Consider the following 17,456-nt stretch of genomic DNA (forward strand, 5'->3'; position numbering starts at 1 on the left):
AACCATGGACCTTGTCGTTGGTGGGGAGGCTTGCATGCCTCAGCGATACAGATAGCCATACCGTAGGTGCAACCACAATGGAGGGGTATCTGTTGAGAGGCCAGACAAACTTGTGGTTCCTGAAGAGGGGCAGCAGCATTTTCATTAGTTGCAGGGGCAACAGTCTGGATGATTGACTGATCTGGCCTTGTAACGCTAACCAAAACGGCCTTGCTGTGCTGTTATTGCAAACGGCTGAAAGCAAGGGGACACTACAGTCGTAATTTTTCCCAAAAGCATGCAGATTTACTGTACGGTTAAATGATGATGGCGTCCTCTTGGGTAAAATATTCCGGAGGTAAAATAGTCCCCCATTTGGATCTCCGGGCGAGGACTACTAAAGAGGACGTTATTATCAGTGGAAAGAAAACTGGCGTTCTACAGACCGGAGTTTGGAATGTCAGATCCCTTAATGGGGCAGGTACATTAGAAAATTTAAAAAGGGAAATGGATACGTTAAAGTTAGATATAGTGGGAATCAGTGAAGTTCAGTGGCAGGTGGAACAAGACTTTTGGTCAGGCGAATACAGGGTTATAAATACATAATGAAATGGGGTAATGCAAGAGTAGGTTTAATAATGAATAAAAAAATAGGAGTGCGGGTAAGCTACTACAAACAGCATAGTGAATGCATTATTGTGGCCAAGATAGACACGAAGCCCATGCCAACTACAACAGTACAAGTTTATATGCCAACTAGCTCTGCAGATGATGAAGACATTGAAGAAATGTATGATGAAATAAAAGAAATTATTCAGATAGTGAAGGGAGACGAAAATTTAATAGTCACGGGTGACTGGAATTCGGTAGTAGGAAAAGGGAGAGAAGGAAACGTTGTAGGTGAATATGGATTGGGGGGAAGAAATGAAAGAGGAAGCCGCCTGGTAGAATTTTGCACGGAGCACAACTTAATCATGGTTCAAGAATCATAAAAGAAGGTTGTATACATGGAAGAAGCCTGGAGATACTGACAGGTTTCAGATAGATCATATAATGGTAAGAAAGAGATTTAGGAACCAGGTTTTAAATGGTAAGACATTTCCAGGGGCAGATGTGGACTCTGGCCAGAATCTATTGGTTATGAACTGTAAATTAAAACTGAAGAAACTGAAAAAAGGTGGGAATTTAAGGAGATGAGACGGCTAAGCAGGGATGGCTAGAGGACAAATGTACGGATGTAGAGGTTTATCTCACCAGGGGTAAGATAGATACTGCCTACAGGAAAATTAAAGAGACATTTGGAGAAAAGAGAACCACTTGCATGAATATCAAGAGCTCAGATGGAAACCCAGTTCTAGGCAAAGAAGGGAAAGCAGAAAGTGGAATGAGTATATAGAGGCTCTATACAAGGGCGATGTTCTTGAGGACAATATTATGAGAATGGAAGAGGATGTAGATGAAGAGGAAATGGGAGATATGATACTACGTGAAGAGTTTGACAGAGCATTGAAAAACCTGAGTTGAAACAAGGCCCCAGGAGTAGACAACATTCCATTAGAACTACCGACAGCCTTGGGGGAGCTAGTCCTGACAAAACTCTACCATCTGGTGAGCAAGATATATGAGACAGGCGAAATACCCTCAGACTTCAAGAAGAATGTAATAATTCCAATCCCAAAGAAAGCAGGTGTTGACAGATGCGAATTATTTACAGACGAATGGAAAAACTGGTAGAAGCCGACCTCAGGGAAGGTCAGTTTGGATTCCGTAGAAATGTTGGAACACGTGAGGCAATATTGACCTTACAACTTATCTTAGAAGAAAGATTAAGGAAAGGCAAACCTACGTTTCTAGCATTTGTAGACTTAGAGAAAGCTTTAGACAATGTTGACTGGAATACTCTCTTTCAAATTCTAAAGGTGGCAGGGGTAAAATACAAAGGAGCGAAAGGCTATTCACAACTTGTACAGAAACCAGATGGCAGTTATAAGAGTCGAGGGGCATGAAAGGGAAGCAGCTGTTGGGAAGGGAATGAGACAGGGTTGTAGCCTCTCCCCGATGTTATTCAATCTGTATATTGAGCAAGCAGTAAAGGAAACAAAAGAAAAATTTGGAGTAGGTATTAAAATCCATGGAGAAGAAATAAAAACTTTGAGGTTCGCCGATGACATTGTAATTCTGTCAGAGACAGCAAAGGACTTGGAAGAGCAGTTGAACGGAATGGGCAGTGTCTTGAAAGGAGGATATAAGATGAACATCAACAAAAGCAAAACGAGGATAATGGAATGTAGTCGAATTAAGTCGGGTGATGCTGAGGGAATTAGATTAGGAAATGAGACACTTAAAGTAGTAAAGGAGTTTTGCTATTTGGGGAACAAAATAACTGATGATGGTCGAAGTAGAGAGGATATAAAATGTAGACTGGCAATGACAAGGAGAAATTTGTTAACATCGAGTATAAATTTAAGTATCAGGAAGTCGTTTCTGAATGTATTTGTATGGAGTGTGGCCATGTATGGAAGTGAAACATGGACAATAAATAGTTTGGACAAGAAGAGAATAGAAGCTTTTGAAATGTGGTGCTACAGAAGAATGCTGAAGATTAGATAGGTAAATCACATAACTAATGAGGAGGTATTGAATAGAATTGGGGAGAAGAGGAGTTTGTGGCACAACTTGACTAGAAGAAGGGATCGGTTGGTAGGACATGTTCTGAGGCATCAAGGGATCACCAATTTAGTACTGGAGGGCAGTGTGGAGGGTAAAAATCATAGAGGGAGGCCAAGAGATGAATACACTAAGCAGATTCAGAAGGATGTAGGTTGCAGTACTAGTTACTGGGAGATGAAGCAGCTTTCACAGGATAGAGTAGCATGGAGAGCTGCATCAAACCAGTCTCAGGACTGAAGACCACCACAACAACAACAACAACAACATGCAATTAAAAACCCATCAAACTCTAATGTTAATGGACAAACAATATAAACTGCATATTAACAAAAAAAAAAAAAACATGTACAGTATGGATCAATTTTGTACAACCAGAGCTTGACTGTTTAAAATAAAATTAATGGTAAAACGATTTAAAGGTTTACTTCTGTTAATGTAATGTCAATTATAAAATGAAAAATTTTGTACCTATTATAACCCACATTATAAACTGTATGTAACTAAAAAGAAACAAAACTTGATAATGTCGAAGGAATATTTTAACTTGTAAATGTGAATGCATTTGAATGGCTGCATCCTTGTTCGTGATGTAATCCACTGTTACCATTGGAGGCTATATATTATATCACTTATGAGTGTGTACTTTGTGCATCTGCTATATTTCTATCATGAAAACTAGAGATCTGAAGTTGCTATATTCAATTACATTTAGGGTTCTTTGCCACCATGTGTAACCACTTACAGACTTTATGAAATTACAAAATTATTTAGCGCATATAGAAATTATGCACCCATCCATTCTGCAGTTGCTCATTTGACCATTTCGCAACTTGCAGATGGTAATTTGCTTGACTTGTCAAGATTTTAGCATTTTAATTGTTCAAGACAATAAAACAAGAGAAGTTAATTAAAGTGTGTGATTTTCGATTTCTTAATTCGACAGCGGAAAATGGGCTGAAGGTGTGAACTTTACGTACAATCTACCATTCAAAGTGCCTGTCGATGAGGTCATAAAGACTTTCAGAATGTACGGGCGTGTTTTTAGACTAACCTGGGATAAATGAATACCTGCCGGCAAAAACGTTGTAACCCTCACTTTTCTAAGATGCCGGTTTGTCACGTATAAATGTTGTATGTGCCAAGAGTAAGACGTGTAGGAAGTGATGTTGGCAAATGTGTACATTAAGCGCCATTTTTCATTTGTTTCCTATTCGTCACAAGGTGCTCGCATGCAGAAATGTTGTAAACATGGAGCAGGAACGTTGTGTGACGTTAAATCAGAACATGTGCAAAGATATAAATATGGGCTGGAAACGGAAAATTAAGTATAGTGAATGGAAGAGGAATGCAAAGAAACACAAACAGAATTCGGGGAAACCATATTTGGCCCACAACAGCAAACCAGTACCTAGGAAAATCCCTGGTGAACAGGTGGGTGCATAAACCTTGTATGCCAATCTAACACAATATTTCTGTGAAATGGGAGATTCCATACGTTATTCACAAACATTATATTGTAATGCGCTGTCATAGCCTTTACCTTTGACATTAATGTGGTTAACTATAGTTATCATTACGTCGTGCTCCCTTCATAGATTTCTACCTGCAAATGTAGATACCAATGTAAAACACTAAAAATGGAGGACAACAGAGAGCTGTTTCAAGAATTCTACGCTTTAAGACTATAATGCACAAACCAGACATTTGGCTTCGTCGTGCATTGAAATAGCAGACATCAAATGTAGGGAGATGAAGGAGACCACTTTGCACAGACAATGCACATTCAAGTACTTTATAAGAAGAGGAGGAGAAAAAATTCAGGTATGTCAAAAAAACATTGTGCATGGTATATAGGATTACAGCTAGACGTGTACAAATGCTCCAAGGGAAGATGAAATGTGGCGTGCCGTTATAAGACAGAAGAGGTAAGCACGTGAATTGTTCAAATAAGCTGCAGGACAGCTTGAAGGACGTGATAAGAAACCACATTGAGAAGCTACCAAAACAAGAAAGCCATTACTCAAGACATAAGAATGAAAAGCTCTGCCTGAGATCCTATTTGAATATTTCTAAACTTTGCCGACTCTTTAAAGAAGATAATCTGACAGTATAGTGTAGTGGAAGAGCTTACAGAGATATTTTCAAGGGACAATATATTGGAGTACCACATTCGGATTCATGTGGGTATTGTGACAGATTGTTCCTGCAGTTAGTTAACTGTAAAAATGAAACAGAGAGAAAGAAAATCGACGAAGAAAGCAAACTGCACCATTTACATGCGGAAGCAGCGTATTCAATGCTGGAGAACAATACAGCAAAAGCTAAAGCAAATGAAACCTATGTTGTGATATGCACAAACCTCCAACAGGTGCTGTATTGCCCTACCCTTACCCATTCTGCAGTTTTCTATCAAAGTCAGCTGTCAACCTACAATCAGGCAATACATAACGTTGGTGACAATAAGGTGTGGATGTATGTATGGCCTGAAACTGTTGCTAAGCATGGATCAGTGGAAATTACTTCATGCCTTCTGAAGTACGTAACATTTACATTTTCAGTACTAAACCCATGTGAAGAAAGAACTTTAGTGGTGTGGTCAGATCGATGTACAGGACAGAACAATAACTGGAAGACTATTGTTTTGTATCAATGTCTTCTGAACATGAAGTATTTCACCTCTGTGGAGCAAAAATTTCTTATCACAGGACACAGCTTTTTGCCTTGTGACAGGGATTTTGCATTAATTGAGAGAAATAAGAAGAACTACTCTGTGTATGGACCATTTGAATGGGTTCAGGTAATAGCTACTGCATGACCGAACAACTCGTTTCTGTTTTGTTACATGGAGCAGGACGATTTTATTGATCTAAGCGGTATTGAAAAGCAAGTCCACAAAGATCCAAAATGCAAAATAATGGATTATGTTTGGATGAAGATATCTTCAGACTTCCCAACAGTACTTCACTGCCGCAAGAGCCATAACTACTTGCAGCCTTGGTACTCAGCAAACTTAGCAAAACGCTCCAGGGGTAAAATAGTATTACAGTTCCACTGGTGGTGTTAAGGTTGAGTGACCTACCTAGACTTTATGGTGAGCCATTGCCTGTCTCTGCGGAAAAGAAAGCTAATCTGCTACACATGGGTAGATATATTCCTGAAAAATACTGAGAGTTTTATGAGAACCTAAAGATAAAGTAAAGTGACAGTGCCATGGTCGGTCACGCCAAACGTACGTTTGCAACAATACGTCTTGTGTGCCATGAATAATTGTGTTACACAGTGGGAACTACGGTATAACCTCGTTAGCACGAACTCGCGGTTAACATGAAAAAAATATTGGTCCCGCTTGGAATACATTAGTTCTTACGGTATGTTTCATCGGTTAACACGAATTTCGGTTAAGGCGAATTACGAACTCTGTTTCAGTTCCTAGCGTAATTAAATTTCTCTGTAACACAAACTTCCGACCTTAGAGTACTCTAAAGCGTAATTTTTTTCCCCCCGAAATGAATGTAGGAAATGTACGCTACAAAGCTAATTATACTTATTGTTGACTCATTTTTAACGTATTGTAGGTCGGTAGCCGCGATTATCACTTCAACAATCAGCATATGCTGTACATTGTAATACATTCAATAATGTGTGCAGCAGCATTTAGGAATGTACTCAGTGTCAGATTTGACAGGTGTTCTGTTAGTTGTAGCTGTATCGAGATGGAATACTGAATAAAAACTATAGTTACAACCAGTACCTTAGCACGCGAAAGTGGCAAAGAGGAAACAGACAGCTCTAAATGTTCAGTTAAAGCTTAAGATTCTAGATGAAGTGGACCGTGGTACCAAGAAAACAGCAATTCCAGAGCAGTTTGGAATACCTAAATCTACATTATCTATGATTATTAAGAATCGAGAAAAAATTATTTATGTTGCGGCGTCAGGTTCTGGAAACAAATCTAAACGAATTTGTACCGCCAAGTATGAAGACATCGACATGTTACTGCTAGAATGGTTCAATCATATGCGTGCATCTAACATATCTTTAACTGGCCCTGTGATTCAGTCAAAAGCAAATGATATTGCTCAAGATATGGGCATCGGAGACTTCCGTTGTTCTGCTGGTTGGTTATATCAGTTCCAAAAGAGACATTCAATTCCATCTGTACAAATTTGTGGTGAAGCAAATAAAGTTGATGAAGAAAGTGTGAACAGCTGGTTGCATGAATTCAACCGAATGAGGGAAAAGTATGCCTCGTGTGATGTGTTCAACATGGATGAAACTGGATTTTTCTACAATCTTTTTCCAAATCACACCTATCCAACATAAAGGTTCAGTTTTTTCCACCCAACGCCACAAGCCGCCTTCAGCCTTTGGACCAAGGCAAAATCTCTTTCATAAAGAGAGCTTATCGTAAGCGACTTTTAAGAGCTGCAATTCGTGCTGCTGAAAACAATAATGCAACCCCAAATTGGAATATGCTTGGCGCAATAAAAGCCATCGCAGCAGCCTGGAACTCAGTATCACCACATCATGTAGGGAAGTGCTTTAAAAGAGCTTGGAGACATAGCAACACTGAAGACGTCCATGAGTTAGAAGGTGCCACTTCACCTGATGAATGGACAGTTCTGCAGGACATTGCGAACCCTGGGATTAGTTTCGAAGAATTCATTAGTGTAGACCACGATGTTGCCGTATGTGCTTCTGTGGAATCGGATGTGCCAAAAGTTGTGAACGAGGTGCAAGAAGGGCCATCAGAAGAAAGTGAAGAGGAAGAGAATACAGATGCCATTCCACCTACATGTCAGGAGATGTTTACAGCCTTGGATTGTTTAGAACGGTTCGCTTCAACATCCGACATCACTGCTGGGTTTACGGACGCAATCATTACAATTGGTTGTGAAATTACAAAATATTATCGTTCCCATGAACGTCAGCAAACCATGACCAATTTTTTTCCAAGAAAGTAACGTACATAATTTGTGAGTACTTGGATTTTACTATCATTTTATAGTGTTATAAGTCTACAATAATGTGATTGATAGCGTAGTGTATTACACATTAGTGTACTGCTGTACATTTATACTTATAAAAATCTGTGTTTTTCACTTAACACGAATTTTTTTGACACGAACTCCCGATTTTTTGGCCCCTTTGGATTCATGTTAGGCCTAATGAAGTTTTACTGTATTAATAATATTTCATTTAAATTGCGTGTGCAGTATCGATTCTGTTTCATTATATTCTTGTGAAATGAAAATGTGAATGTTTATCACTGCAAACCCTTCTTTTGTAACATTATTTTCACCTCTAGTTAAACACCCAGAAGCTCCGACATTGCATAATGCAAAGTGCATTTACGCCTAATCAGAACGAAACCAATAAACAGTATGAGAGGTTAAATAATATAATATAAATAATAATAACTCGTTAGAGTTACAATGTTTTTGCATGGATGCCGAACAAAAATCTGTAATATCTTGCTTTTAAGGTCACGTACTGCCACAACTTGTACACATTAATCAGTAATGGACTCATTTCAAGTGATTGTGAATGCTATTTCTGCCGTTCGTAAACCTGTTGCATAGGTAATGGTTTTTCGCACCTCCTGTACAATTAGTATTTTGAGGGTTACTACGTTTTTGCGGTAGGTATTCAAATACATAAGTGCCTACAGAATTCGAGCATACTCAGGCGTGCAGAGAGTAAAAATGAATTTATGGAAGCACATTCTATCGTTCATAATGATCTGTGATCACAGAGAACTTGTGACATATAGTGGACAGCCACAGACACGTTCAATATGCCACGCAGAGGATCACATGAGAAACAATTCCCCCCCGCAGACGCCAATGCAACTCCCTAGAGAAAACACATACACAGGGGTAATGACAGACCTGAATAAAGAGTTCCCAATGCTCTCATTGAAAGAAAAGAAGAATTTCAAGCCATCACACCAGGAGGAAATGAATGGCAGGATGGTGGCCAGCCAACAGAGGCAAGCATAATGGCAGCAGAGGCCTCTGCCACGGCGGTGCCCACAGCGACTGCACCAACACCTGAATCTGTACCTGTACCTGTTCCTGCAGCAGAGGCTTTGGTCAAACTATGGCTGTTAGTGAAAAGCAAGAGACCGGAATAATTTTTTTAAGAATGCACCCATCACCACCCCACATTTATATTTTGCCATGTGATTTACAACAGTATGAAGTAGTTATGGAAATATTTTGAAAATTTTCAATTATGTACTTTTTGTAAAAAAATTAAATCAAAATATTAATTAGTATTTTGAAAAAGGTAACTAATTAGAAGCTATGTTTTGCTGTATATCACTGGAGAGAGCATGAAAAATGCTGCAAAACAACACATTTCCTAGCTCTCTAGCTCAATTAGGGCAATTTAAATAAAGCCCACTCATACATTTTTGGGCAGTTTTTGAAAAGTTTACATGACCATTTTTCAGGAATGGTTTGCGGTAAAAATTGAAATTTGGTATTGTTCTTAGTTTCAGCACCCACTATAAGTAAACCACGTTTCAGCAAAATCTAAGAGGGTGGGGTCAAATTTTTATTTAAAGTGTGTTGATTTGACATGGAATAGCCCATAAATATTGCTATCTGGGGCGAGTGGAAAAAAAAAACAGAAATTGGAAATGGCAAGAAAGGCATTTCTGAAGAAGAGAAATCTGATAGCATTGAATTAGATTTAAGTATTAGGAAGGCTTTAGTGAAACTACTTGTCTACAGTGTGGACACGCATGGAAGTGAAACATGGACAATAAACATGTTAGACAAGATGAGAATAGAAGCTTTTGAAACGTGCTGCTGCAGAGGAATGTTAGAAATCAGAGGGGTAAATTACCTCACTAATGAGAAGGTTCTGAATAAAAGTGAGAAGACAAATTTGTGGCACAGCTTCACCAAAAGAGGGGATCAGTTGACAAGACACATTTTAAGACATCAAGAGATCACCAATTTAGTATGGAAAGTGTGGGGAGGGGCAAAAGTCGCAGAGGAAGGCCAAGACATGAGTACAGTAAGCAGATTGAGGAGGAGGTAGGTTGCAGTAGTTACTGAGGGATGAAGAGACTTGCACAAGATACAGTAGCATGGACACTGAAAGCTGCATCAAATAAATCAACAGACTGACGACGACGACGAGAACAACATAACATTTTAGCTTCCTAACGAGATATAGTGCTCTAGTAAACTTACTGTAGGTTCACGCATAATCCACTTTGTTCCCAGTCGTACGGATTTACGTAAAAGAACTTATCATTTTATCCAAAAATACACGCTGTGAAAACACACAGAAATAACTTTTCTTTAAACATTTTCCACAAATGTTCGTCAATCGTAAACAAACAGAGAAGCAACACCTGACACCAAATTTCAGACCGCTCCAAACAAAACCGCTACCACAAACATAACATATGCAGCGCGGGTAATTACGTCACTAAACGTCTTTGGACAAAAAGCAGCGATCACTACGGAAGTGTGTTGCGCCAGTAAAAAGTAATGCACGCATGTGTTTTCATAGCTTGACTTTTTTCATATAATACTGAAGAATGGGATACAACCGTCGGATTTGAAAAATGACATCATAAGTTGCCACAGATGATGCTTTGCAAAGACATGGACGAATGTTTAGAAAGCTAGGAATGTAGTAAAGAGGAAACAGATCGTGGATATATACCACGTATCTCCATATTTCGAACGTAATGTTCATACATCGCTTTTTTTTCGGAAGAAACTCCTAGTATGCTATTCTTCAGTTGATCTGTGTAGGTCAACTGAGGGATAGTAGCTCAACTGAAGGATAGGATAAGAGCGCTAGCAAAAAAAGCGACATGAGTAACATTGGCATGGAAAACGTCAGTTGACAAATGTAGAATACATTTTACGTATGTCAGTTTTTTCACCTTCCTTAGTTTTCAAAAAATTAAAAGCAGCAAAATACAGCGACAGAGATGACAAGGCAACTGCTTATAATAAGGTATTTGACTGTTTGCTGGGAACTGTTTTAAATGTCATTTTATGCTCCTAACATTTTCCTCTTCCTCTTGAATTTCAGTATTCTTCTATAAAAATGGTAATGAAATTCAAATTATCTGAAAGCCCGCTAAAAGGCTCTATTCGAATCACGTGATGCCTGTGACGTCACTGGCTAGCTCGCTGTTCCTACTGTCATAATACTATTATGATAGTGTGTAGTACCATACTATAGAAATATAATTGTAAAAACTAGCGAAAAGTTGTTTATGAGCGTTACAGAGAATGAAAATATGTATAAAATGTGGCTGCCCTATACCAGCAAATTGCCATCAACAAAATGTGTTGCATTGTGAATATAACATTAGTTTACTTCCAAGATACGATCTGCCACTGTTACAAAGAAGGATAGCGTCCTTCTACGGAATTAAACTTCCAGTGAAAATTGTCGTTTCACCCAACTACTGCTCAGCTGTTGGGTATCTCAGTTGTTAGAGCCGTAAACCGTAGATTTTAACTAGTTGATGTCCATAGATCGCTGGTTCGAATCTAACCTGACAGACTGTTTTAACTTATTTGTAAAATGACTCGACAGTCCTCTCACATCATAACGAAATCACAATCACAAAACTTCATCTCACTGATCAAAAACGGAATGTTATTGTATTTTCCTTGCTGCTTACATGCGCTTACATTTGTAATCGCTGTTCACATTTGTCACGTAAAAAAGATATTTTCTAGTTAATGTGACCATACACTTTCTACTTCGTGAGAAACACAGTTTTTTATCTTCGTACTCTCCAGCTAGGATTCTTATTGTTTAAACTTTTGCAGTTTCATCGCCTTACGTAAAAACGAAGTAAGGCTGCTTCAGACGCCAACGTTAGTTTACATTCACAAACATCGCAACCCTTACGTTTGTGTCACCTGCATGCTGTATGCTTCATATATCTCTCCATATAACCTCATTGTTCCACATCTCGTTGTACTGTGGGTGTATGGTGATAACTTCACTGTTAGCAATGTTTTTAAAAAAAATTGAATTGTTTGTTCGTGAAATAAATGCATCCTCTGCTGTCCATTTCTCAGATTAAGACTAATGTGAAGCTATGTTTACTACATCCCACAATCGAAATAACTCATACAATCATTTCTTGCTAACAGTATTTACGTATTTCGTATAAACTTGTAAAAACACATGACCTCTTTCTTTGCATTCAGATGTGTTATGCGTTGCACCGCTGGACGCTTGTTGGAAACAAGTTCCCTGCTGAGTGTCTTCTACAGAGGAAATCAGCGCTAAGTTTTGCCAAGAAAAATTTTATTATGCCTTGGGTCGTAGCTTATGACTGAAAGCCGTTAATCTAGTTATAATATATGGACCCATTTGCAAAGGTTCTACAATCCCTTAGTCCTGAGTGAGTTTAATGATGCTGCAGAATGTCCGTCATTGCATATATCTCCATTCTAAATGTGAGGAGCATAAACACATCAACTTTCACAAGGCTTCCACTATCAGTGTTCAGAAAATTCTTTTCTATTGTTACTGAAAAGTTGTAATTGCATTTTTCATCAATAAATAGCTAAAATATTTTTAGTAAAAGTATGTAATAACTTCGTAACTTCGGATATACATCTATAACACACATATAGCTTTGTCTTACTCCAGTGTCACCACAGCATCAGCCAACAACAGAGCGTTTCAGATCACACCACCAGATCTTGGTATTTAATGACTTTTAAGCTTTAATTACATAAAAATAACAGATATTTTGTGAGAACATTAACTGTAAATGCTATTAAAAAGTTGCAATCCATCAGAATAACATCAATCCCAACCATATTTTAACAGAGGGAAATAATCTGTTCTTTACCAGAGAAACGGTATATAACAAAAAAAATTCATTGTGCACTATATGCCACAAGGAGCTAAGCTATGTAACGAATTCTTTTCGATCTGGTGCTAAGAGATTGCTAACATACTTTCAATCAGTACTGTTCTATGCCATAAGCCGAGCTGTGACACCATAGCAAAAAATGTAGACAAATTTGTTCTAGTGAAGAGTGCAGCCAGAATATTGTGTTAACCCGATAAAGCGAGATCTTGGAACAGTGCCTTCAGGGACATAATTATTACTACTCTTCTTTTACTTTCTAATGTATGTTGTTCATAATAAGACTGATTTAGAGGTGAACTGTAGAATTCACTAACACAGTACTACAAGTCTTCCAGATATACTATGAATCCCTGTCTAGAGTTCAGAATGGAATTTTATATTCTAGAGCAAAAGTTGCTGATAGACTTCAGGCAAGGAACTGAAAATTTTGACTTAGAATCAAACTGAACTATAGATCATTGGCCACATATATAACTTCTAAGAATATACTGTGTCTGAAACTGTAAAAAAATGATCTGTATCATGTCAGAAATGAGGTTCTGTACTTTATTTGCTTACATGAAATCATCTCTCAGGACAGTGTAAAGAGCTCACGTTTGTTGGGTATGATTTCACTCAAAAGCTTGTTTAGAAATTACTGTAGCAAATGCTATGTCCATATAGCTCCTAATGCCAGGAATCCTAAAGCCAGAGAAATTTCTCTCCTCATAAAAGTTTTTTCCGTATTATATAAGCAGGTACGACGATCAAAAGATAATAATACGTTTTTAAATCCATCCTGAAGTAATTACGCCAGTCGTCGAGTTCGCTCTCAACTCGTGAAGAAAATGTACGTGCGAAAACCACCTTTAAGCGGCCAATGTATAGACCGTTTGGATCTGTCTTTCTCTGTCTGGCATGTTGAACGCATTTTGTTTTTTACAGTATGAGTTGTGGACACAGATCACAATACCTGTAGAATTCCTCCCTATCTGAATAAATGATATATACTTTAAGATTACTGTAAGAGAGTTACTCACTTTTGTACACAGACAGTTGGCAGTAACAATACTTTTTCCATAGTAAAACACGAGAAGTGACATAGTTCACAAAAGTTAGCACATTCACTTGAAACCATGGAGGTAAAAAAAGGAGGGGATTGTCCTTGTGTCACAAACTTGAAGCCGACATTCCCTACCTTACATAGCTCCAAACATTACGTTTGCCGCAGTTATACATCCATGGTTCACCACGGTGATACTTCCCTACAAAGTCACTCTGACGTACCTGTGCCATTGGGGATATCCTAAATAGCATCTGGCGCTTTGATGTGTGAGGATGAAGTTGTTTCATCAAAAATGCTGGCTTCCGTCGTTCACGTGTGTGCTAATCGACGGGTTGTAATCTAAGTTTAAAGGAATCACATTTCATTTGTAAGTGGAGCCGTTCAAGCACTATCTTCTTTCGCATACATAAATTATGATTTCGCTGTGAACTGTCATCCTTTCCTGTGTTTTGATTGCCTTCCAAAACGCAAATGCTCTGACATCTAAGCCACACTATAACGACAGTTTTGTCCATGTGCATCACATGGCTACATAACTGTGCTGATTGTTGGTGCAGCATCACATGGCCTAAATTCCTCCCACCAATAATTGTCCATTGTTTACATTTCCTCCCTCACTGGAAATGATCCTGGCTAGAACAGCCGAAGAAAGAAGTCAAGTTTGTGTGGGTTTTGTGTGTATGTTTGTACGAATGTGTGTGTGGGGGAGGGGTGGGGGGGGGCGGGGGGGGGTTGCTTCCTTTTTGAAGAAGGTTTTAAACGAAACTTAGTGAGTACCAATCTGTCTGCTTCACAGTATAGTTATTCCCTCACGAAGTTTGTCGTAAATAATCCACTGCTTTTCATCAGTAGCAATGATGTACACTCCTGGAAATTGAAATAAGAACACCGTGAATTCATTGTCCCAGGAAGGGGAAACTTTATTGACACATTCCTGGGGTCAGATACATCACATGATCACACTGACAGAACCACAGGCACATAGACACAGGCAACAGAGCATGCACAATGTCGGCACTAGTACAGTGTATATCCACCTTTCGCAGCAATGCAGGCTGCTATTCTCCCATGGAGACGATCGTAGAGATGCTGGATGTAGTCCTGTGGAACGGCTTGCCATGCCATTTCCACCTGGCGCCTCAGTTGGACTAGCGTTCGTGCTGGACGTGCAGACCGCGTGAGACGACGCTTCATCCAGTCCCAAACATGCTCAATGGGGGACAGATCTGGAGATCTTGCTGGCCAGGGTAGTTGACTTACACATTCTAGAGCACGTTGGGTGGCACGGGATACATGCAGACGTGCATTGTCCTGTTGGAACAGCAAGTTCCCTTGCCGGTCTAGGAATGGTAGAACGATGGGTTCGATGATGGTTTGGATGTACCGTGCACTATTCAGTGTCCCCTCGACGATCACCAGTGGTGTACGGCCAGTGTAGGAGATCGCTCCACACACCATGATGCCGGGTGTTGGCCCTGTGTGCCTCGGTCGTATGCAGTCCTGATTGTGGCGCTCACCTGCACGGCGCCAAACACGCACACGACCATCATTGGCACCAAGGCAGAAGCGACTCTCATCGCTGAAGACGACACGTCTCCATTCGTCCCTCCAGTCACGCCTGTCGCGACACCACTGGAGGCGGGCTGCACAATGTTGGGGCGTGAGCGGAAGACGGCCTAACGGTGTGCGGGTCTGTAGCCCAGCTTCATGGAGACGGTTGCGAATGGTCCTCGCCGATACCCCAGGAGCAACAGTGTCCCTAATTTGCTGGGAAGTGGCGGTGCGGTCCCCTACGGCACTGCGTAGGATCCTACGGTCTTGGCGTGCATCCGTGCGTAGCTGCGGTCCGGTCCCAGATCGACGGGCACGTGCACCTTCCGCCGACCACTGGCGACAACATCGATGTACTGTGGAGACCTCACGCCCCACGTGTTGAGCAATTCGGCGGTACGTCCATCCAGCCTCTCGCATGCCCACTATACGCCCTCACTCAAAGTCCGTCAACTGCACATACAGTTCACGTCCATGTTGTCGCGGCATGCTACCAGTGTTAAAGACTGTGATGGAGCTCCGTATGCCACGGCAAACTGGCTGACACTGACGGCGGCGGTGCACAAATGCTGCGCAGCTAGCGCCATTCGACGGCCAACACCGCGGTTCCTGGTGTGTCCGCTGTGCCGTGCGTGTGATCATTGCTTGTACAGCCCTCTCGCAGTGTCCGGAGCAAGTATGGTGGGTCTGACACACCGGTGTCAATGTTTTCTTTTTTCCATTTCCAGGAGTGTATATAGTTACAACACCAGAAAAAAAGACATTCATTACGCCACATCGAGGTTGTCTGTAGCACCAACAGGGGTTCATAATGCTACAGCCAAAAGCATTGATCACTTACCCAGTGATATAAAATTCCTGACAGGTAGCAAAGCAAAATCTCAAACTAAACTGAAAATTTTTCTCTTTTGCAACTATCCCTATCCCACAAAAGACAGTCTATACTGTAGTATGTGAATGATGATGAATAGGGATTACTAACATCTGTCTGTCTTTAACTTAAAAACAAAAAAACCTAATAACTGATCAGCATTGAGGCATACTCATAAAATCTGATATTAATATAAAAGATTCATTCCATATCATTACGAATTATCTGTTAAATAATACATGGGACATAAAACTAACTAACTAATAAACAATTGGCATACGACAAAGCATAATATAGGCTCATATGCTTTGAAAACATCAAAATGAAATTCAAATTTACAATGAAGCAGATGATGAAAGGAGATATACATTCCATTTGTGATATGTTTGGTTATTCCTGAAAAACTACAGAGTTACTGGCGAGAAATATCCCTGGAAAAGAAACAAATATAGATGGGCTACAGTTGGAAAGGGAAGCTTATATGTTACACAGGTTAAGTATTCATTACTAAAAAAAGGACTTACAAACATGTTAGAGCAAAATACCCATTTTACGGGGTCTAAGCGTTTGAGACCATTCCCTTAATCACATTTATAGTATTGCACAACGTAGGAACATTACATTTATCCTGTAAATTGTTATTGTTAGTCACACACTGAATGACACATTAGGTGAGATTTCAAAGTGAGTAGATGTGTGAACTACCATGAATCTAATGTGGTGACAATCTAATATAACGAGAACTTTATTCTGAATGGAGGTATACCTTATGCAGTTCTGTTTCTTTAACGTTTCAGTAATTGTTCACTTCGTTGACATGTGCAAGATACAATAGCATGCCTTGCTTCTTTTCTCATTGCGCGCTTTCATGGGTTAGCAAAGAAAACGTAGGTACGTTTCTTACAAACGTGAACATTAAAGATGTCTTGCATGGGAGCTGAGAACTGAAAAGGTATTGAACAAGGAGCAGTACCAGTAAACAAACAAGCTTTGCTTTCAGAGATGTTTTGGAGTTCCAGCTTCATTTCCTATCGATAGAAAAACAGTAAAGGATGAATTAAATGGACTATGAAAGGACACTTTTCACATCACTTCCTTGTCTTCTTGGTTATACGAAATGTATCAACAAGTTACATTAACGAGGCCAAGTGTGTCATGCAACTAGAGGGAAAACGCTCGTTGTTACCTTCTTGACACTGTGTTATTCATATAAGCCCTATAATTTTTAGCAATAAAACGGTTATTGCGTACACACGAAAGAAATAATGAACAAGAAGCAAACGTAAACAGTAGTCTACTAATGTTCCATGTTAGTTAAGATTATGGTAGGGCCCATTCACTCTGACTTGAAAACAACGTACAGTGTAAGTCTATGGCGCCATCTCCCTTCTTTTTTACCTTGTGCCATGTACAGTACTACAGGTTTAGGTTGGCACTATCTGCCGAGGTTGGTCATG

The 17,456-nt window shown here is 39.7% G+C and overlaps 1 protein-coding gene across 2 annotated transcripts in view; it reads right to left on the reverse strand.

Moving 5' to 3' along the window:
* Positions 1-10,086, reverse strand: part of LOC124787781 — a 340,611-nt gene extending 330,525 nt beyond the window's left edge. For both annotated transcript variants that reach the window (XR_007016010.1, XM_047254678.1), the window contains exon 1: positions 9,858-10,086. The gene's annotated coding sequence lies outside the window, so the exon portion shown is untranslated. The remainder of the gene's footprint in view (positions 1-9,857) is intronic.
* Positions 10,087-17,456: the final 7,370 nt, after the last annotated feature.

This window comes from Schistocerca piceifrons, chromosome 3, assembly GCF_021461385.2.
Source record: "Schistocerca piceifrons isolate TAMUIC-IGC-003096 chromosome 3, iqSchPice1.1, whole genome shotgun sequence".
In the NCBI taxonomy this organism is placed as follows: domain Eukaryota; kingdom Metazoa; phylum Arthropoda; class Insecta; order Orthoptera; family Acrididae; genus Schistocerca; species Schistocerca piceifrons.